Source organism: Biomphalaria glabrata, chromosome 5 (assembly GCF_947242115.1).
Source record: "Biomphalaria glabrata chromosome 5, xgBioGlab47.1, whole genome shotgun sequence".
NCBI classification, from domain to species: domain Eukaryota; kingdom Metazoa; phylum Mollusca; class Gastropoda; family Planorbidae; genus Biomphalaria; species Biomphalaria glabrata.
Genome location: NC_074715.1, coordinates 38,201,240 through 38,224,834, shown reverse-complemented (window position 1 = coordinate 38,224,834; position 23,595 = coordinate 38,201,240). Strand labels below are relative to the sequence as shown.

At 36.9% G+C, this 23,595-nt stretch overlaps 1 protein-coding gene and 1 long non-coding RNA gene across 5 annotated transcripts in view; one reads left to right on the top strand and one right to left on the bottom strand.

The window, feature by feature from the left end:
* Positions 1–23,595, top strand: part of LOC106059290 (inactive tyrosine-protein kinase transmembrane receptor ROR1-like) — a 348,350-nt gene that overhangs the window by 50,856 nt on the left and 273,899 nt on the right. The window lies entirely within an intron of this gene.
* LOC106059318 (uncharacterized) lies at positions 15,331–19,170 on the bottom strand. The gene is made up of 2 exons (XR_001216213.2): positions 19,042–19,170; positions 15,331–15,631 (listed from the first exon to the last, which is right to left on the bottom strand). It is a non-coding gene; the product is annotated as an uncharacterized LOC106059318 (long non-coding RNA).

The following is a 23,595-nucleotide window of genomic DNA, read 5'->3' as shown; positions in this document are numbered from 1 at the left end:
ATAGGACAGAAACACTGGACCTCAAATAAGTGCCACATAGGACAGACACACTGGACCACAAATAAAAGCCACATAGGACAGAAACACTGGACCCCAAATAAGTGCCACATAGGACAGACACACTGGACCCCAAATAAGTGCCACATAGGACAGACACACTGGACCCCCAAGAAGATGACAATTATACATTTTTAATGCAGCCATTTCTTTTTGTTTCTGCTGTTTGGAAAAAAAAAAGTCAGTGACTTAAAAAAAAAAGTCAAGTTGGAAGCTCTGAGCGTGCTCACTCATGTAGATCCAGGTACATGCTTACAAACCTCGTTCAGACTAATTAGCGAGGTGTGCGCGAGGTGCTCACGTGGGGCATGTAAGTGCTCACTGGTTGCTCCTTTTCCGCATTTTTAATTGACCGTGGCACCTAAGACATTTTCTGAACCTCTAGGATTCATTTGTAGGCTGACATTTGGCGGTGACATTTTTCTTACCTGGGGGAGTGGTGGCTGAATGGTAAGGGGCTTGCCTTCCGAACTGATGGGCCTCAAGTTTGAATCCCAGTGAAGACTGGCATTTTGAATTTCTTAAGACGCCCATGTGTTCGCGTAACTTGACATACGTTGGGTAAATAATTGGTCTTTCTGCTGGCCACTTGACACCATCGTCCTCGTGAACCATCGGTCCTAGAAACCGATAGGTTTTACATTATCTGCTTCCATAGATTAATAGATTTATATTTCTCTTACCAAGCCATGTGCATTCTCAGGGAATTACTCAAAATGAACGAAATACTTTTAAAGTCTCAAGTTTAAGTTAGGTTAAGTCTCAGTTCACATTGTGTCTATAGCAAGTTAGATACTGAAAGAAATTCAATATTGTGTTGGCGGTCAGTAGATATAGTCTGAGAACCGATGAATTCCTGCACTCCTTTCTAATCCATAAATGCATACATGCTGCATGTATTCAAGATAAATTAGCTCTGGATCTCAAACGAAGTTTATTTGGGAAGATGCTTTGAAAAGACACGAACTCGATCAATTATGCTATTTCCTCCTTTTGAAGCACAGAATGAGAGATTCATACAATCGTTTTCCGAATATAGCAATACGTGCCTCTACAAGTAAATCTATATTCAATATAAATATCTATCTATGCACATTCCCCCTATTATTTTTATAGAAGCATTTCAGCGATAAAATAATTCTGTTTAAAGAAACAGGGAAATAACTCGTTTCTAGTTCTATCGTATTTCAACGTGAGTTTTTTTCAGATCTTCGCTCACCTTTGTGTGTACGCTATTGACACGCACGTTATCTGAGCTCCATTGACAGGCGTGACATCCCTGCCACATGCTTTGTTTGTTCCCCCAACAGACGGCTAATGAATGCATGATACAGCCAACACAAGAGAAAAGATCTGTAAACGAAGAATCTCGCACTGGCCAATCAAAAGTTGGCGTCTGGCGAAGCTACATAATGGAAACCAAATGAATACACAAATAAAAATTGCCACAAATCGTCACATTTTGTTTTTCAAATACGGGCTGGCAATATTTTGTATGCGCGTTTTTTTTTGTTTTTTGGAAATGCGTTTATTGTATGGACATTTTTGTTATGAATAACCACAAAGACAAAACTAGACATATATAGAAACATGGACATTGACAAATAATGTTAATGTTGTTATAATGCCCTGTCAGTTCAATAGTTTGTTGAATGAAGTATCGGACGTTGAGACGACAAATGCTGATGAGTATTATATAAACATATTTGGATTTGTATATATATAGGAATTGTCATTTTGGCCATATGCTTTGCCTATGATATCAAATGATATGCAGATTTTCATAGGTCAGGTTTTAAGGTTAGATATTATTGCATTCTAATTTGTGTCAATATTGTTTTGTCTGTCACTTCAGCCTTTCGAATGGGCTTGTGTGTGTGTGTGTGTGTGTGTGTGTGTGTTTGTGTGTGTGTGTGTGTGTGTGTGTTTGTGTTTCCTGTGCACGTGTGTCTAATTACGTTTTCTAAACAAAAATATTTCACAAACTCAATTCCTTATAAGCAATGTTTTAATGTATATGTGAAGCAACATTATGGGCAACTATTATACCTCTTGTGTAGATTTTTGTTAGAAAGAAATTTATTGTACCCTAAAATTTGAACTACTGCATTTCGTGGTGTTTTTTTTATATTAAATGCAAATTTGAGGAATCAATCTTACGATACGAAATCTCATTATTATTTCATATATCTCTCTGTGTAAAGTAGATAGTACACAATCGCACGCAGTCAGAAAAGTGCTCTAAAGAGTGAATTGGTCTACTGATTCAAGACATGCTACTTTTCCAGCTCTCCAATGGACATTTACAGGTGGACGGGAAGTCTTTGACGTTTTAAATAGATAGATAGGTCATCTGTACTGACCCCTATATGTTATCTAGATAGCGACGGATGCCAGTAGTTCTAGGGTGCGAGTATGTTAACAGGACCAGCATGCACATACATTCATGTTAGTAACAGCGGTCATCAGGTACTATAGATAGATTAATGTTCAGCACTTAACAATGGTTACCAAGTACTGTGGACAGATTAATGTTCAGCACTTAACATTGGTTACCAGGTACTGTAGGTAGATTCAGAATCAGTACTTTACATTGATCGTCTATTGACAAGAAGAAAAAGAACCTTTTTTTTTTACCTTTTACTTCACCTTTACCTATCCTATAGTCTAATGGACCGTTGGGGCAACACGCAAGATTTTTCGACCGTCTTTCTCCATTCCTCTCTGTCTTTTGTCTTAGTTAGAACCTCTTTCAATGACAGGCCCGTCCTTTATGTTGTCTTCCCTATCGCTTTCTCTGTTTGCCTCTTCTTCTTTTTCCTGTTCCTGTTTCTTGAAGGAAAGTCTTTGTGAGCCCCGAAGAATTTGTAATATGGCCATAGATTTTTAGGTTGCGTTTTTATTTTAAGTTAGCAGGTCATCATGGGGTCCAATCGCTGCAGTAACCCTGTCTCTAATCTCTTTGTTTGTGATGCGTTTGTTTTTTACAAAGCTTATAATAACTCACTCTTTCTGTCTCTCTAGTAAAACGTTTGTACAAGTCATTTTTCCCACTCCCATGATACAAGATCAAGCTGAAACTTTACACACTTATTCATTGGTGTAGACAATACACGAATCATTTAAACAAAAGCAAACTAATTAGTCAATTAATAACTGGTAATTAATTATTTAGTTTTATACCAACAAGGGAAATTAATCCTTCAGTATTTACATATATGGCTAAGTATGTAGGGTTTTGTCCTCTTAGATAGTTGTACACGTTATTTCTCCAACACCATTTCTCGGATTTAAACAATTATTTATTGGACCTAAAAAAAGCATGAATCTATTATAAAATAAACATATTAGCTAATAAATTATTGGTAGTACATTATTTTGTTTGATATCAAAGAAGGAAAATAGTATCTACATTATTGAGAGATAGTTGTAACTGCGAAGTTCTTCGTCTTAAATAAGTTTTTTTTTTTTTAAAAGGATCGTTTTTTTATTGTGGTTTTTTTCGAGAACTTTTGTCACGGAACTCTACCTTCAAAACAAATAACGTGACATAAGAAATACATTACTTTGTATTTGTCTGCATGTAATAGACCCGACGGGCTACCATTGAGATAAAATATCATATCAAATCCTCTGTTTCCTACATGCCCATAATGCATCGCCTCCCACCCCCAGATTTGTGAGCCAGAATTCTCCGTTCATTCAGCACTAAAGAGACCTAAAAGAGGCGATCAGCTCCACACGGCAATCTGATTTACCAGCGCCATCACAGTTTTGTATTTTATTACCTTTTTTTTTGATGTCATGTGCTGCTTTATAGTTTTATATTGTTTTTTTTTTTTAATTGTGTAGGAGGATTACAGTTCGGACATGGGCGAAGTGTTGATCTTATGGTGCATGGCATTTTTTTTTTTGTGTTCTTCAAATTGTTCCTGGAATTTATTCTTTAAGAGGAGCATGAGAAGCAGAGAATGTATATGTGATAATCATCTGTGGCCAGACAATCGAACTATAGCAAGCTTTCTGGTGGATCCGGTGTGCAGAATACAGGAAGTGTTGATAGGTTTTGCTTTTTTTAAAGTCATGTGATCATTTTTGTGCACTTCCGGCATAATTCAATTTTCGAATCTTTTTCGTTTGTTGCACAAATTTGTATTTTGTTGGCAACATTTTAGTTCAATTTAGCGACATAGACCATGTTAATCGAGAAAATCCTCAATAAAGAGAAACTTGCCACTATCAACCTTGACATTACGTGGAGCTCAAGAGTAGAGCTTCAAAGAATGTGCTTGTGTAACGTTTCCCCTCACTGGAGCTATCTTTTTAAAGACATATTCTTTTATTGAGGAATTCATGTGAAAAGTCTCAAAAAAAATTTTTTTAGAACATTTTATTTGAGTGAAATTAGAGCCTCGTCTGCTGCACATTATGCCTGTCTTAATGTCTGTCTTTTATCTTTTATGTTTGCTTAAAAACTGCTATCGGTAAAAGAATAAAAAACAAATATCCATAACATTCTAAAATCTAAAGGATCAGTAGATAGAGCAGTGGACCATGAAATTGTATGTAAAGACTCCTAGCCTGAGATCAGTTTCGCTGTGCCCTAGTTACCAACAATTAGAATTCTAATTTTTAAAAAAAATGGGTCTTTTATAAGACAGTCAAAAGATAGAGTACCCTCTTTCAGACCTTCTGATATATGGGACAGATGATGTAAAGGTCATCAGTTTCTTTGGCCAATGGTTATCGAGGGTATCATGTGTTTAGCACAGCGACCAACCGACTTTACTTTCCCCAACTAATGTCAGGTACCCATCAGAGTTGGCTGGATTCGAGGGTCTCCTAAAAATCCCGAAATTCAAAATCCCAGCCTTCACCGAGATTCGAACCCAAAACAGTTGGACGCCAAACGCTTAACCACTTAGCCATCACGCCTCATTTTTAGAAATGTGAATCGAATATTTTTTTTATGGTCTGGGTTTTAGGATATAACATTATTTTATTATTACAGGAACTGTATGGAAAAGATAATCATAGTTTTAGAATTGTGTATATGGCGAAATTTTCTGATATGCTATTTTAATCTCATTTGGCGAAAATCTTAGAGCACAGCGATTGCTGACTACACGTGGTGACACTGTGATGAGACTGGAAAAATTAGCAATAAGTTTATGGAGACACTGTGACCTCAATGGAGAATTAGCGGTCTGTCTGTGGAAACATTGGGATGTGTGTGTGGAGACTTTGCGATGGTGTCTGTGGAAACATTGGGATGTGTGTGTGGAGACTTTGCGATGGTGTCTGTGGAAACATTGGGTTTGTGTGTGTGGAGACTTTGCGATGGTGTCTGTGGAAACATTGGGATGTGTGTGGAGACTTTGCGATGGTGTCTGTGCAAACATTGGGATGTGTGTGGAGACTTTGCGATGGTGTCTGTGCAAACATTGGGATGTGTGTGTGGAGACTTTGCGATGGTGTCTGTGGAAACATTGGGATGTGTGTGGAGACTTTGCGATGGTGTCTGTGCAAACATTGGGATGTGTGTGTGGAGACTTTGCGATGGTGTCTGTGCAAACATTGGGATGTGTGTGTGGAGACTTTGCGATGGTGTCTGTGGAAACATTGGGATGTGTGTGGAGACTTTGCGATGGTGTCTGTGCAAACATTGGGATGTGTGTGTGGAGACTTTGCGATGGTGTCTGTGGAAACATTGGGATGTGTGTGGAGACTTTGCGATGGTGTCTGTGGAAACATTGGGATGTGTGTGTGGAGACTTTGCGATGGTGTCTGTGCAAACATTGGGATGTGTGTGGAGACTTTGCGATGGTGTCTGTGCAAACATTGGGATGTGTGTGGAGACTTTGCGATGGTGTCTGTGGAAACATTGGGATGTGTGTGGAGACTTTGCGATGGTGTCTGTGCAAACATTGGGGTGTGCGTGTGGAGACTTTGCGATGGTGTCTGTGCAAACATTGGGATGTGTGTGTGGAGACTTTGCGATGGTGTCTGTGGAAACATTGGGATGTGTGTGTGGAGACTTTGCGATGGTGTCTGTGGAAACATTGGGATGTGTGTGTGGAGACACTGCTAGAAGTCTCTTGTGTGACCTGTCAGGTGTGTCTGTCGAGACAATGCAAATGGTCAATGATCATATGTGTTTTGGGTTAGTTTTGTTGCACCTAGGTTATTTCAGAAAAGTCAGAAAGCAGTGATTAAGAAATGTAGACAACAATGATGGATCTCGATAACGGCTCTAACTATTTCTGTGGAAATTTGACTGTGGATGTATAACCTTAGGAACAGATTACTAGCTCCACTTTGACCGTTATAATTTTTCCAAGTTAAAAAAAGAAATTAATTTAAATTTGGCTATAGGAGGGTGGGGTGGGGCGGGTGGATTAAAAAAAATTGTTTTTTTTTTTAATCTTACATTCATTAGTCATTAAGAGAAAAATAATGGCTCTATAAATTGTATCAAGGTGATATATTGCCTTGTTTTAAAAAAAAAACAACATAATAGAATTATTTTTTTGTTTTATTTCAAGACCCTTCCCTTTCACTAAGAACTCCAGCCAAAAAAATACAAAGAAATATGTCCTTTTAAAATGTGCAAGTTTAGTAGTTTAAAGATACCACCCACGTTACAGAGTCAAATATTATAATAATAATTACAGAGACATAATACTTCTTTGCTCTTATGGACTGCGGTACTAATTGGTCCATTGACGATAACAAAGGCTTGTGACGTTTACTTTAGGTAAAGGCAGGGGACACAATGACGGACTAATTTTTGACACGCGAGTCAGGTCTCGATGGTTCAGGAGTTGTCTACCCTGGTGCCCAGAAAGAGATACAGCGGAGGGGAACAAACAGGATGTTAATGGGGGTGGCAGACTTTATTGAAGGGGGGCTTTATTTCATGGAGTTGAGGGGGGAAACTTGAGAACAAAGGATTAACAAAGCAACACCAGAGAACATGACATTGCTTCTAGTTCGTTTTTATGAGATCGTAAAACCGCGAATGGCTTAAAAGTGTTTGTGAGTGTATGAGAGGATAAGAGAGAGAGAGAGAGAGAGAGAGAGAGAGAGAGAGAGAGAGATTTGGGATAGTGTTTGCGTATATAGTGTGCCAACGTTTGACTAAAAAAAAAAAAAGGGTAAAAACCTGTCCAATTCAAAAAGAACAAACAGATCTCGGAATGTTGGCTTTTTGTTTTCGGCTTACATCGCTCTTTGACATTATTTCTTGAAACACATTTGTGGAAATTGTAATAATGTTTTATATATATATGATCAAACTCAGAACATTCGGGTTGACGCTTTTAAGTGTTTTCACTGGACCACACACGGCCCGACTGGAAAGAAAAGAAGAAATAGCGCCCTTCATTGAGTTAGTAGACTCCCTTACACCTCCCCTCCCCATTGTGCTACTCACACACACACACACCTTCCCGATCTTTTCCCGCCGTGAACTTACTGCTCAGAACTGAATCAAGTTGAATAATGCAAATCTTTCTCACCTGGATTAAAACTTTCTAACTCGTACCTTGCTCCCTCATGCCCCCTCCCTCTACTCCATTGTTCCACCCAAACGCACGCCATATTTCTACATCGGCGCAACTGTGCAAAAAAAGAAAAAGATAGGATCCCTTCATGCTTGAAGTCTCCAAAGGTCTGTATATAGAATCTAGTATTGAGTGACTCAGCCGAGACACAATCGAGTGCTTCTATTGGGCTACAATAGTGCAGGGGCTCTCCTTGAACTTCCCTCTATTCAGCTCGTGAAACGCTGGCATGAAGTGGATGGCAGAATAAGCCTTCACCTTCGAGTGTCTCGCCACCTTGCAGAGTAGCCTTTCCTTCGTTTATTATACACATTGTTCTTTCCCTTTGTGCGACACCATAAAGGAGGTTTACTCTCGCGGTCGAACCTTGGGAAAAATTGTTAATGCTAAAATGAAAAGCGGTGATAGGCTTATGTCAAAAGAAAAAAAAAACAATAATGTAAAATTAAAAGAAAAAAGAAAATAAAAAATCAGTTGTACTTTCTTTATGATAAAATATGAGAAAAAAATTGTATATGAATATTTTGCTAGAATTGTTCTCTCTGATTTAGTTGTAATATAGCTACAACAAAACTGGTTAATCGGACCATTTGCATACTAGATGAAGTCCCAAAGAATCGAACCATCATGTAATATATGAAATTTGTTCGTGTAATCGGACCAGGCAGTTAAAAAGGACCAAATTTATCCTGACCAGAAGTGTACTAAATTAAAATGTATATAACAAAAAATGTTAACTGCTATTTTTTCCATGTGTCCAAATCTTTGAAGTAACGAAGAGTATGTAATGGGTAGATTTAGAGGGAATTGAAATATCTCAATAACTTTCAAAGGGGATAGCAGAGAATATATAAATATTTCTTGTGTAAAATATGCTACCCCACCCCTCGCCCATACCATACAATAAGATCATCGATGAACATCAAAATGAAAGAAAAATAATTCCACTAAACAAAGTGCTATTTAAAATAACAAAATTGTAGACTATTGCCAGAGACATGACCAATGTCTAATACATCACCTCAGAACCGGACAAATCAAAATGAAACAACATAAGTTCCGGAAGTTAAAAATTGGGTCTAGCGAAATATGCACTTGTGGAGAGTCACCAGGGAATCCTGACCAAGTCCTTCAAAATTATATTCTATATCAAGAGACCCAAACAAAACACTGGCACCAAAACAGCCTTATAGAAAGAAAACTACGTGGAGAGCTGCCTTGAGGATGTCAATGTTAACAACTGCTTAGAATTAGCGATTACTAAAGAGCAAGTTTGTAACATTTTCAAAAACGTCAACCCAATGAAAGCTGGTGGGCCTGATGGAATAAAAGGGCGAATCTTAAAAGAATGTGCTGAACAACTAGCTGAACCTTTCCAAGATATTTTTTCTACTTCATTACTAAACCATGAGATACCACCTGTGTGGAAGTCATCTATAATTGTACCTGTGCCAAAGGTTTCCAAACCGAAGGAAATGAATGACTATAGACCTGTTTCACTTACTTCCATTGTGTCTAAATGTTTAGAAAAATTGGTTAAAATGTTTCTTCTGAATGATCTTTGTAATAAGTTAGACCCTTTACAATTTGCTTACCAAAAGGGTAAAGGTGTAGACGATGCCATCCTAAATATTTTAAACTGTGTCTACAAACATCTGGACTTACCGAACACTCATGTAAGATTGCTCTTTATGGATTTCTCATCAGCTTTTAACACTATACAACTTCATTTACTCATTGAAAAGATGAAAGCGTTGCAGATTAGTCCATACATAATACTATGGGCTAATGAATTTTTGACCCAGAGAGCTCAGAGGGTTAGGGTAAACAATGTTATATCTAATGAACGCATAGTTAACACAGGGGCGCCCCAGGGGGCTGTGACATCGCCATTGTGGTTCATTTTGTACACCAATGATTTTCAATCCAATAGTTCTTGTTGCTCCTTCACAAAATTCGCTGATGATGCGGCTCTTCTTGCCCTGCTCTCAGAGAGCTCAGACGTAAATGAGTATTTCAAAGAATTAGAACACATTGAAGAATACTGTAAAGATAATTTTTTATTATTAAATGTAAAAAAAACCCAAAGAAATGATAATCGATTTTCGTAGGGACAAGAAGGAAAATGATATTGTTTCTGTAGCTGGAGAGACTATTGAAATTGTGCAAACCTTTAAATACCTTGGTACTATCCTAGACAATAAACTAAATTTTACTGCAAATACTGATTATATCAGCAAAAAAGGGCAGCAAAGATTACGACTACTAAGAAAACTGTCCTCGTTTAATGTTAGCGAAAAGGCCTTGGCTATGTTTTATCACGCTCACATCTGCAATATTTTAAGTTTCAATATCACTGCCTGGTATGGCAATCTGAGCATTAAAAATAAAAATAAACTTAATAGAATGCTAAATGCTGCTGGCAAAACTTTGACTGAGATTAGCTACTCTTTACGTTTTTCTTGGCGCCAACAGATTGTAAAGAGCAGAATCACTCAAGTTCAGCAGTTCAGACGCAGCTGTTTACAAACAGACCCTCCCCCTCTGCAAAAAAAAAAAAAAAAAGCCTTTTCTTAAGTTATCATATATGTCTATTTGAGACAAATATAACCTGATACAGTTTTGTAACGTCACTATAAACATAGATCTAGGGGGAAAAAGTCTAAGAACGAAAAAAAAAACGCTACGACCTGGACTAAGCTAGCATCGAAAGGGATTCTCAAAGAGAAAAAGAAAACCTAGAAAAGAAAAACCCAACATCATTAAGAAAAAGGCCGAGAATAACATTGCAAACGAATCTCTATTAATGAAAACAACAAAATCCAGCTTCGGATTGCCACTTCCCTCCCCTAGGTAGACCAGTAAGAAGCCAAATTATCTCCCCCTTTTGTCCTGGATAATTACCTCTTCCTCCCCCTCCTACAGTTTCCCAAACCTCTCGTCTGCTAATGGAAGGGTATCGCTCAACGTGATTGACTTGCTGTAGGCTAGAATCGATACTGCTACTACAATCAAGTGACCGACACAAAGTTCAACTACAGATATAACATTGAATTTGTAAACAAACAAAAAAAAGAACAACATTTGGAATCAATGTATTTTTTCGTTGTTTTGTTGGAGCGTGTTTGCTTGTTTGTTAGACCACGCCCACCTGTTTTTCCCTATTTCCCCCCATCTTTTCCCCCCAAAGCCTCTTAATATGCTCTGAATCACGGAGCTTAAATTTTGTCTAAAAATTGTCTTATAAGAGTTAACAATCTTTCGAATCCTCACACTCATATCACCGAAACACGAAAGGGGGGGGGGGAGTGTGTAGAAAAAAAAAACATTCAAGAGAAAGCATGTTTAGTAAAACCAAATGCACTAAACAGTGACCAAACCAAATGCACTAAACAGTGACCAAACCAAATGCACTAAACAGTGACCAAACCAAATGCACTAAACAGTGACCAAACCAAATGCACTAAACAGTGACCAAACCAAATGCACTAAACAGTGACCAAACCAAATGCACTAAACAGTGACCAAACCAAATGCACTAAACAGTAACCAAACCAAATGCACTAAACAGTAACCAAACCAAATGCACTAAACAGTAACCAAAGCAAAATGTTAAACATAGATTTGATGACAGAGGTTAAACTTCCAAAGGTTATTTTAATAGAAAACATTTTGAAAAAGTGACAATAGACTTCAGTTTGTATTACTCTATTTCATAATGTTCTCAGCGCCGCAAACCTTTGTTTGGTTTTGTTTTGTTTTGCTTTATGAGTTTCGGACGTTCCTTCTGAGATGACAATTAGTACTCCCTAGTCCAAACTCTTGTCAGCAGTGCGCGGGGTTCGAACTCTGGATCAACGCGACAATAGTCCAAAGCGTATAGCACTTGACTAGGCAGCCACCCGATGTTTGTCGGCAGGAGTTGCCCTTTAAGGTTTGAATGGCGTTTTAATCTGAAACAGGGAGCTACTTAATCCCTAACCCCAATGGAACCCAAGACTACGGTACAAGAAAATGTAAATAAAAAAAACTGTGTCCTGGCTGCAGATGAATGACGACCATGTTTTAGAAGAACAGAAACCCCGTGTTCATTTCAAAGAGAAATTATTTTCATGCACTGAGCACTCGTTCATTAGAATATAGTTGTAGAAAGAATAAAGCAGAGGCCGGCTCATATACACCAGGGAGCCTCTTGAAATTATTGGGCACATATACAAAATTATACACTGGCTGCACCTGTTTTCAGTGTGCAGCTGTAATAAGCTGACAAGTTTAAAACAAAAAAACAAAAACAAAAAAAAACGACCTAATAAACAAACAAAACAAAATATTTTATATTACTTTAATTGTTCAAAAGTTCTGTCTAGACAATATCTGCTGCAGCCCTTCCTTTGCTATTAAAGAATTACTGCACCCTTCGCAGGTATTACCTTCAGAAATAACTTTCTCTACATCGGCACTTCTCCCAGACTTCTTCACCTACTTCAGCAAGTTTTTTAAAAAAATGTCTGCACGAGTGAGGACCTCTGATGGAGGGACAAAGGATAATACAAAATTAAATTTCTTTGAATATGTAAAGAGGAGGGGGGAGGGGCTGTTATGGGGTAAGAATGGAGGCAAGCGTACTTTAGAAGACAATTAATGAGCTAAGCTGACAGTACCATTTAAGCTCCTGGAGCTGTGAAGGCTGCATGCGTCAGGAGGTTGTCACTCTCACAGGAAGCTTTACCGAACAAAAGCAACAGCAGCAAAAAGTGTTTTTGAAAAAGCCATTTATTTTGTTTTATTGGTTGCCATGACTACGCGTGTCTTTTCGCACAATACACCTCGTAGCTTTATCTCCCCTTTCTATGTTTAGACTCCAGCTCTTTAATTAAGTATCACTAGTTGAAGCCAAGAACACATTATGTTGAACTGTTTGGAGAAGTTGCTCGCATAGATCTCGAGATTATAGATTGTATTACTGGAAAATATTGTATGATTGTGTTGACAGGACAAGGACATATATATTTGATCTATACATAACCCAGTGTTTAGTACACGCCTATTATCTGTATTCTTTATTTTTACACTCACTCAATCCGTCTGTCTGTCTGTCTGTCTGGGTGGATTCTATTACACTTTTGTGTCTCCCACTTTCCGTTTTCTTATCATGTGGAAACTTTGCCCGATTACACACGATAACATAGGAATCAATAAAAAAAAATAAACCGATTGGTCAATTTAGCTTTATGTAGAAACAGGGAGATAAATCTTACATTATTGAAAGATATGGCAATAATTGTGCTCTTCTTTCTCCTTTTATATAAGCTTTGTTTAAAATTTTAAAAATATTTTGCTTCTTTATGTCTGTTTTTTTTTTGTTTGTTTTTTTATTTGTAAACAAAGATCTGAACAAGAAGATAGATTTCGTTCCAGTGTTATAACTTAGGTCCTATGCCTCTATCTCCAAAGAGTTCTCAACATACATCTGAAGACCACATCAACCCTGGAGATAATCATTCTCCTAATTTTAATTCAATGATGTGAAAGTCGTTGTCTCTCTAAACAATAGAACTTTAGAGTATTTTTAACTGACGTTTCATTTCAGGACCTTTCAAACTACAGGCCATTAAAATGTTTGTAACTATTGGATATCAACGAGTACTGGGTCACTTTCAATGTCTTTTGGTTCACTGGACAAAGCTGGACAAAGTAATGAGACTTGGAAACGTGATTTATTGATTTAAAGCAGATCTCTATTTGAATAGATGTTATATTTGTTTATTCTACTTCTTCATACTATACATGTCATCAACACTGAATAACGCAGAACGTCAAAAAACAGAAAAAATATATATAAAAGGAAATTCTATTACATACCAGTCATAAAATTACTGCATGTCCAGAGATCGAAAGAGTAAGAGAGAGAGAGAGAGAGACAGAGAGAGAGAGACAGAGAGACAGAGAGAGAAGACATTGATAAGGGAAAAGGGAAATAAAAGAGCAAAGGTAAGACAGAAAAAGTTCTCCCAGACGATAATCAAGAGACATTATTTCTGACTCTACGCTACAAGAGCACATAATGGGAAGACAACTCTAGAATTATATATTAGTGGGAGATAAATTCTGCTCACCATTACTCCTCTTCATTTAGTTTGATGTCAAAGAATGTGCTCCTGAGACGTCATAAATTAGGTAAATACATCTCTCACTCTCTCTCTCTCTCTCTCTCTCCTCTTTCAGACCTCTCTGAATAGACCATTCACTCATTGGGGAGGAGCTTGGACAGAATTTTAGAAGGATTTGGTTTCAGTTGCTTTACTGTAAGAGAGAGAGAGAGAGAGAGAGAGAGAGTACTTTACCACATCTTCACAACTTTGTCATCTGAAACATCCGAACCATGGTGTAGTGGGTAGCTCCGCACTCTGGCGAGGAAAAAAAAGACACATTTTTAGCGGCCCCCGAAAGGGGAAAAGACGCAATTAGTTTTGTGCGAAATTTCTGTCCGTCTGTCCGTCCGTCCCGTTTAGATCTCGTAAACTAGAAAAGATATTGAAAATCCGACATCACAATATTTTAGACCATTCGAAGTTCTGATGCAACGGCTACTTTTTTTTTTCCTGAAAGCGAAAAATCTAATTTTTAAAATCAGTTATGCAAGCAGTATTTTAAAGAGAAAAAGCTAATTAGTATGCATTTTAAGTTAGACCTAATTTAGAACAAATAGTAATCTTATAATCTCCATATTCTTGAATATTTTTAAAGTGTACAGTTATAGAATTTGAATATAAGATTAAGCATTTTTAAATCAATTACATTATGTAAAGACCAGGAGAGGCTTAGTAAAGCTTCCGAACCGAAGGTCCCGGGATCGAATCCTGGTGACTCGGATTTTCAACTTCGGAATCCTTGGGCGCCTCTGAGTCTACCCAGCTCTAATGGGTACCTGACATTAGTTGGGGAAAAGTAAAGACGGTTGGTCGTTGTGCTGGCTACATGACATCCTCGTTAACCGTAGGCCACAAAAACAGATTAACTTTACATCATCTGCCCTATAGACCACAATGTCTGAAGCGGGAACCAATTAGGTCAGGTTCACATCTAACTTTGCATTCACTTGCACCTATCCTTTGATCTGCAGCATCATTAGGGCACTACACAAGATCTGTCAACCTTCTTTCTCCATCCTTATCTCTCATTTGTCTTTGATATAATTTCATTTGGATGTTCTTTCTGAAAATATTGAAGCCTGCCTGGGTGGACCACTTCGGGGGCCGATTTTAAGTTTATGTTTCCACACAAACTGTCTTTGTAACCTTGTTTTTATTATTTTCAAATCGGCCTAATAAAAAAAAAAGATTGCAAAAAGACTTTGTGTGTAACACAAACTCACCAGCGGCCCCGCGAGTCCCTAGCTACATGGAGGCCACGAAATGCGTTATGGTATGGCAAAACTATTAGTAAAAATAACTAAACTTAGAGAAACTAAAAAAAATCCTAAATTTTAAGACTACCATAAGTATGGTTTCTAAATTCCAACAGAGATTGAATAATGTCCCACACAATAGCCAGATTTTCACGTTTTGCGTTACTAAAAATTAAAAATTTCAAACATTATTTTCAATTTCAGTATTTTATTTCAACTTTCTCCATTTGTTCTTTTCTGTTTCAAAGAGAATCCGCGTGTGACATTCAATTATTTGTTTACAGATGACAAAACATGACATGCATTCAAATTTTTTATTTCCAATATTTCTTTTATTTCTTTAATTCCTAAATCTTCTAATGGGGTTTAATGTAGTAACATTATCAGTGAACTCTTGAATCTCATTCTCTCTGTTGAGGTCATCATACCTCAAGGCCAGTCATTGCAATGAAGTCGTAGTTTTCTATTTATCAAGAGTTTCTTGGCAAGATCAAAGGGCTTTCTGGCTAGCTGTAGGACACAATGTGTTCTCGGGTCTGTTCTCCAGAGCCACATTCGCCAATGGCAATGTCTAGCAAAGGAGGGCACAATTTGTGGACCTCTAAAAAAGGAAAAAAAATGTTATGTATTATTATCTTCTATTATTTCAACGTTACCTCTGTTGGGTGTGTCATCTTCATATCTTTGCTTTTATGTCTCTGCGCTTAGTGGAACTAGCTTTTCCTTGCCCGACAGCGCCATGTTTGATGCAACGGAGACTATCTTCCTAATGACAGTTTTTAGCAAAGTGCTTATACGGATAGTAAATAGATAAAGACATCATATAGATATAGATATATTGTAAATTTAAGGGGGGCAAAGGCTCACTAAAGTGACTGGTTGGATGGATAAAAGATGTATCTAAGTAAAGACTTGACAGATTTGGATGTAAAGAAATCAATCCTCTCTTCTCTATGAGCTCGTTCATTGGTCAGTTTGTGAGAGTCTAAGAACATTACAAGATGAGTCTCTTTTCTTCTGTTGACTGTCAGTTTGTGAGAGTCTGAGAACATGACAAGATGAGTCTCTTTTCTTCTGTTGACTGTCAGTTTGTGAGAGTCTGAGAACATGACAAGATGAGTCTCTTTTCTTCTGTTGACTGTCAGTTTGTGAGAGTCTGAGAACATGACAAGATGAGTCTCTTTTCTTCTGTTGACTGTCAGTTTGTGAGAGTCTGAGAACATGACAAGATGAGTCTCTTTTCTTCTGTTGACTGTCAGTTTGTGAGAGTCTGAGAACATGACAAGATGAGTCTCTTTTCTTCTGTTGACTGTCAGTTTGTGAGAGTCTGAGAACATGACAAGATGAGTCTCTTTTCTTCTGTTGACTGTCAGTTTGTGAGAGTCTGAGAACATGACAAGATGAGTCTCTTTTCTTCTGTTGACTGTCAGTTTGTGAGAGTCTGAGAACATGACAAGATGAGTTTCTTTTCTTCTGTTGACTGTCAGTTTGTGAGAGTCTGAGAACATGACAAGATGAGTTTCTTTTCTTCTGTTGACTGTCAGTTTGTGAGAGTCTGAGAACATGACAAGATGAGTTTCTTTTCTTCTGTTGACTGTCAGTTTGTGAGAGTCTGAGAACATGACAAGATGAGTTTCTTTTCTTCTGTTGACTGTTCTGTTTGTCATTTAAAAATTATTTCTGCCTATTATTTTATTTTTTTAAACTTTTGTCTTTACGTGGTTGAACTCAGTTAGACATTAAGGACTATATGACAAATGGCTTAACTTGAAGTTGACTTAATTTAATGTTCTGTTTTGTTGCCGTGGACACAGAATGTCGTGGAGCATACACTAGCTCAAGGTCGTGGCCTTGTCCTCGCGTGTTTGTGTTTTTTCCTGTTAATTTATTTTGTAGTTGTTTTTTTTTTTCTCTTTTCGAGAATTTTTTGTTTCAACATAATTAGAAGCAGAAGATTTGGGCGACAAGTTTAATGAACGAATCACGTGCAAATGGAGGAGCTCAATTAATGTACTCACTAAGAATCATGTCGCTATCTCTGCTCACATCCAAGATGAGCTCACGTTGAAATCTTGACCCTATTACTGCGTTGTTTGTCCCCCCCCCCACCCCACCTTGTCTTTGTAGGAATCCCATGTCTGTCTCTTTTCTCTCCATTTCAAGCTCTCAAGTTCTCTCCCTTAATCTCTTATCTCACCACTCGCCCATCGATTGGAGCCAGGGGAGGCTAGAGGTATTGAGTCTCCCCCTGAGTGAAGTCCCTTTTACTTCACATGACGAGCTTGTTCTCAGGTTCCGCATCGAAGGGAAGGAATTAGAGTCTGGGACTAAATATTTTTGAAGCTGATGTCCTCTGGATGTATTTAAACATAGGGCAGACAGACATGAACATTAATAAATGTTATAAGTATTTCAGGTAGTGTACCACAGCATAGCATCTATGTTTCATAATGTACAAAAACTATCAATGTTTTGTTTATCAACATTTTTTTTTATCTTGACCTTGTTTCATAAGATAAATATTTACCTACAACTGCAAACTATCTTCTATAAGGCCTACTCTCACTCGTTGTGAACTTGCATGGGGTCGGAACACACTGTGATGCTGTGAATCAATTAGGATTCTGAAGTAAACAACTTGGCAGTTTCTGTTAATGAACTCGAAGTTATTGCTAAACACAAAATAGAAGTTGATCGGATCTTATAAGCGGACTTGCTTCTAATGTGTAATAGTCGGTAGACCACGCCTACGTCTGACTCCTTCGTCCTTGTATTATTCTATATTTTGAGTTTACATTTACTTTGGCTACATTTGTGTACCACAAGCCTGCCTCTACATAATGAGGTTAGGGTTCCTTCTACCACACACAGGATGTAATAATGAAAGCATTTGTTCCTCATCATTTCTTGGCTGAAGATTCAAACCTATTGGAAATACTTATGTAAGGGAGATAACTAGAAATAACTAGCCTTTTGGTGTATCTAGCGTACCGAATATCTATTTAGGTTTCATTATATAGCAGCCACAGCTCTCCATATTGCTTTCTTTTTTTTTTTTTGTGTGCCCATGTTGCTGCATTGTGTGGCCTACAGAATGTCAACCGGCTCAATACGCAAAACAAGCACACAAAAAATACTTTAAAAAAAAACAACAACAAAAACGAAGCTTATCTAAATCTGTTTCGTTGGGTACAATAAATAATTGTTGAAATCATCAGCTCGATCGGTAGGATGCATGAGGGAGAAATAGCGTTAACAAGCGTTTAAGGGGACTAAACCCAACAAATTTATCCATATATGTGAATACTAAAGTATTAGTTTCCAATGTTGCTATTAAATAAAATAATGAATTACCATTAATTAATTGTCTAATTGGGAATTGATTCATGTCTTGTCTATGTCAATGAATAATTGTGTGAAGTTTCAGCTTCATCAGAAAATGGGTGTGGGATAAATAAAGTGTACACTTTTTACCATACAGACAGACAGACAGACAAAGTGCGTTGATATAAGCTTTGTAAAAGGAAGAAAAGAGTTCCATATCCAAAAATGTATCGTGATAGTCCTCAACATGAAGCTTGTATGACAATCTTGGAATGACCATTTGTAACTAGCTCGATACATTTAGTGGTAAAGGAAGTACAGTGTTCATCTTTATAAATCTGTAGAGTTTCTAATTTAATCCATTAAATAATGACATTCGTTTTCTTTATCCGCTTCATCACGTGATTATTTATTCTATTCGACATCAGTAAATTGTGTAAGCAGTCAAGTTTCCAAAAGCAAAAACACAAATTATCCAATCAATACGCTCCGTCTGCCTACAAGAAGCAGACGAGACAAGATCAGAGTTAAGCCTGATACCTCCCGCAGGGTTTTTTGGAGAATAAAAAAAACTATTTGTGGGGAATGATTAAAATTAGACCAAAATCGATGAACCAGAGAGATAAAAAATATCTTAAACATGTAAGAGCTAGAAAAATAGAGTTTTAATATTAAATAACTACATACCGAGACGGGAATTCTAAAATTAAACAATACATTGTAGGTCTATGTTTTTATTTGATACACTGTTTTGAGAGATAAACACTCTTGAATATAGATGAAAGTTCATCACTGATGTCATTTTATGTGTGATAGTAATCACACAGGCGCAAAATATGTATATATATATATATATATATATATATATATATATAAATATATATATATATATATATATATATATATATATATATATTATATATATATATATATATATATATATATATATATATATTACTACCTTGGTAGTGTTATTATCTTTTCCAGCTTTGTGAACATGTTATGAAACTGATACAAGAATCAACTTTATCTGGTATCTGGGTTTTAAAACCTTATCCGACCTCCTCCTTTTGGGTTGAAGGTCATTGTATTTGGCCCAGAAATGTATTTTGCTTACAATTATTTTAAACTTTCTCTTTTTCAGTATGTGCGGACGTGTTGATGGGACTAATGCTATTTTATTAGATTACATATATTAGATAGTTTTTAATTGAGTTTTATTCCTAAAATTCGCGACTCTGTTTGAAGCTATTTGAAAGACTTTGAACAATTCAAGAGAACGATGTTTGGACGTTACAGCATCCCTGAGCCTAGAAAGTAGCTCTCTATACAATCATACACGGAGAATAGGCTGAGATAGTCTTAGGTCTCTGAGATAGTCTTAGGTCTCTGAAATAGTCTTAGGTCTCTGAAATAGTCTTAGGTCTCTGAAATAGTCTTAGGTCTCTGAAATAGTCTTAGGTCTCTGAAATAGTCTTAGGACTCTGAAATAGTCTTAGGTCTCTGAAATAGTCTTAGGTCTCTGAAATAGTCTTAGGTCTCTGAAATAGTCTTAGGTCTCTGAAATAGTCTTAGGTCTCTGAAATAGTCTTAGGACTCGATCAATGGCAATGAAAATAAAAGATCTTGAGGCAATTATTAATATCGTTTCTGTGAGTCTTTTCCTTCTCTCTCTCTCGCTCTCTCTCTCGCTCTCTCTCTCTCACACACACACACACTATCATTGCCCCCATTTCTTCTTCCCTAGTCTTGCGCCTCTCCGCCCTCGTCCACTCTCTCGTGTAAGCCCCCCAACATTGTGCAGACAATTTCAGATCACATTTGACATTCAAACCTTCTCTCAATAGTCTTACCTCTCTCCAGCTTTAAACCGACTTGTTACAGGGACGAGCAAGAGAGAGAGAGAGAGAGAGAGAGAGGGAGAGAGAGGAAGAGAGAGAGAAGAGAGGACAGAACGTGTAGGATACACAAAACTAATTATACTTTCTTCCAATTATCGTTTCTAGCCATTAGATAAAAAAAAAAGTCAAATAATTAAGCAGTGAAGGTTTTCCTGGGTTGGAATCGGTCGAGTATCTTGTTGTTAATGTCAACACTGTCACACGGGGAGCTAATTGCTGTGACACAAGTTTTGTTGTGACAGCAGACGTGAAATCAACCCCAGGTCAGACTTTGCAACCAAACACTGAAACTGGTGAACTTGTCTGTTGGTTTCTTGTCTACAGTGTCCTCCTTTCAACACCACTTGGCAATGTGAAGATTGGATTCATTTCTTTGAGGCTGGACTTCTATGTTGGCATTGGAGGAATTGTTGAGTACTCTATACAAACTAGCTCATGTATCAGCAGCAACAAATTAAAACATTTATTACATTCTTATCAATAGCACCCGAAGATTCACGTTTGCCCCTTTTTATCACATGCGACCAAAGAAAAGTTTCTTCTAGAAATATTTGTGTTCTTGTTATTACGAGGTCTTAGTCTATTTATACTCTTTATTTGCATTTTTTTTAAATCTATTTTTATCTCTTCTAGAAACAGTCAGTGAACTCGAAACTTTTGTTGTTATTGGCGACCATTGATACTTTTAGTATGGGAGGAGTCATTTACAAAGAAAGAGTCTTTTACATAGGAGGAGTCATATGTAAGAGAAGTCTTACATAGGAAGAGTCTTATAATCTTTGTTAATGTAATTACATTTTTTTACTGTGTTGCTTTTCATAAAATTATGCTTGAAATTGCTCTGAGGTTAAGGAAGTACTTTCTATAAAGTATAGATTTTGTTTAATCCTTCACCCAGGTTCATGGGTCATAAGAACATAGGCACACACTCACTAATAAACACACACAGTCACACTAACAGTTGACTGCCTTAAAACTGTGTCCGACAGGAGCTACTCTCTGACATACTTGCGTACCACCGACATCATTCTCCACTCCGATGGTGTGACAGCTTGACCTAACATCAGCCCACCACTTAAAGAAGAGTCCGCGCTAAGCTTCAGGCACTCTTGACCAATCTCCAGGACCATTGAAACCCGAGTCTTCCAGACAGTCTCATCAACTTTTTTTTTTAAAGACTGGCAACACCCGTGACTTTTTAAAAAGTAAAACTTAGCTACATCAAGTCTTGGATTCCTCTACGTGACTCGTATGGATTGGTGTAGTATAGATTTAACCCTCTGTCTCCATCACATCAACATATCCTCAACTTTATGTAAAATATCTTCGCCACTATTTACCAAACTCTACCAATTAATTATAACTTTAAATTCTTTTTTTTCGTAATTATCATGTTTCAATCAGTAATTAGTAAATAAACGTATTGACGTGTAGTCGCTGGCTGTGGGTGTGTTTAGGTGACAGTGTGTTTATGATATTTTGATATATATTTTGGTATTTTGATATATACACATATATGAGTGCACATAATGTACAATAAAGTAACTTCACAAGAGAGTCTCCGCGGTGGTGTAGAGTAGTATCTCCTCAAGAGATCTTACTGACGTGACTTGAAATATCACACATTATTTGACAAACTCGCAAAAACAGGAAGTGACATCACGAGGTAGGATTGTGTCTATCGTGATCTCCTTTACGACATTGGATAACATATAGAGCAACTGGTACCTAAGGAAAGAATTGATATAGATCTAAATTGTGGATTTAGATTGATCTTAGGTCTGAGAAAAAAGAACTTTCATCAAATGTTATATTATTTCATTCAGTGCACACGATGTGTGCATGTTAAACAAATATATAAAACAAATATTTAAAACAAATTATATTCTTGATAATGTTTATAACCAAATATTTTTTTAGTAATCTTTTTTTTTTAATTTAATTTTATTTTTACTGAGTAAAATCTGTAATATACGAGATAATGTAAGCTTTATAGATTTTATTATACTCTAAACTCTAACACCTTCATATTAGAATGATGTTTAATATCTCTACGCAGTACGCATACCCACATTTCGCAGTGTATGCCCCTGAAGCCACCCACCAACAGCAGGTTCCGTAGCCCGGATCAGCAGACTTTCCTACATAAAAACCAAATTTGTACCTGGCAGCTGACGTCCAGACATTATGGGTTACCTCCCCTTCTAACACCTCGTAGGGCATACTTGTCTTTACTCCCCCCCCCCTCTCTCTCCATTAGGCACAGTCCTGTATAACCTACCGGGAAAAGACTGCAGACTGGCGGCAATTAGGAGGCGGGAAAGGTTGCCCCTAGACAATGACATACATGCCTACAAATAATCTGACGAATGTATCCATCAAACCGACAAATATTTTACGCCACAACAGTAGAAGATTAAAACGCATAGTACTGAGGAAGACTTACTGAGGAAGAAATTGGCGGAAACGGAAATGACCTAGTTTCCATTTTTCCCATTTCTTGGCTTCCGACTACTCTCTTGGGAACGAAGGTCTGTCAGTTTTGATTAATATTTCAATTCTTCCATGTACAAGTTAGTAGCTGACTTAGATACACATAGTTGTACTAGAAGTTAGTACCTGACTTAGAAACACTAGAAGTTAGTAGCTGACTTAGATACACTAGAAGTTAGTTGCTGACTTAGATACACTAGAAGTTAGTTGCTGACTTAGATACACTAGAAGTTTATTTCAGTCGTCTAGTTCAGTCGTTTCGATCACACCCAATCGTTTTGAGAAGAAAAGAATACAAGTAAAAAATCATAGCGTATGAAAATAGAAAGTATTGTATTTTTGTGGCTTTCGGATGTGCTCTCGCTGATAAAATAGTTCTCTAACTTTGATTATAAAACTGATTCTTTTTTATTTCTATTTTATTTCTATTTCGCCAATTCAATTATTCTTAATATTTATTTTATTTTTAAGGAATTTTTTCATTCCGTCCGTTGACAGTGTAAACAAAATGCATATCTAAAAAAAAATTAAAAATTAATAAATTAAAAAGTTACCTTTTTTTTTTAGTGTGCATAAAATAGGCAAAAAAGAAAGTCTTGAATTTAATTCTACACCTTAAAATCTGTTCCCCATTATGTTGAGATTACTGTTAAAATATAAGCTTTTAAAATAATTTCTCTACTCATGTAGCTATTCTATTAAGATGAATAGTTTTTGAAAGAAGTCCTGATTAAGTTTCAAGAAATATTGAACTTTAAAGAATAAAAAAGAACAAAACATTTATCCACAGCTTCCATTCCTATTCAAGAAAATCCATTGTCTTTGAACAAAAGTAAAAAGACTAATC